Below are 761 nucleotides of genomic sequence, written 5' to 3'. Positions count from 1 at the left end.
AAGGCACTTAATTCTGACACTCGACAATTGTTTAGCTTGCTGCCGTCGTAATAAAATGCATGTAACAAATGGGCCTAAAGGTACCACAAAGAGGTACGCCAATGCTTTTGTGACAGCAGTGTCGATCCACACACTAACCGATACTTGACAAATTGTAACAACTCTTTGGTGAACTAATGACTTCAGGCAAATCAGTATTTGTTCACTTTTTCATATGAATACATACATACATACAATCATGATGCGCAGTAAAATAGTATTCAAAGTAACCTTATAAAATGACTGTCACTGTCCATTCCCCCTCCCCCCCCCCCCCCCCTCCTTGCCCATTCTTCCAAGTTCTTTACACCTTTATGGTGAACTATTTAATAACTTCAGGCAATTTTGTATTATTCACACTTTGGAATGCATAAATACATCTAAAACCATAGTACATATATATAATTATAACCTACCAGGCTAATATATATCAAATGAACTTCATCTTTCTCTTACCTACCCTTGTTCCAACCCCCCCCCCCCCCCCCCGGTTAGTGTGTATATACCCATGCCAGTACACAGTACATTGTAGAAGTTTCTAGATTTTGTCGGAGAACATCAAGAGTCCCCCCTTGAGAACTTTAATTTACTTTGAAATTCGGTGTTAAGTGAGGGCTTTTTTGAACAATGATTTTTCCACTTTAAAACATAGTTTCGTTCTATATCATTTCTACCAAGTAGGATTCCTCTGTTTCTTACAGAAATTGATTGTAATTCATAGC

The sequence above is a fragment of the Crassostrea angulata genome, chromosome 9, assembly GCF_025612915.1.
Source record: "Crassostrea angulata isolate pt1a10 chromosome 9, ASM2561291v2, whole genome shotgun sequence".
Lineage (NCBI taxonomy): Eukaryota > Metazoa > Mollusca > Bivalvia > Ostreida > Ostreidae > Magallana > Magallana angulata.
Note: the sequence above shows the minus strand (reverse complement) of the source record.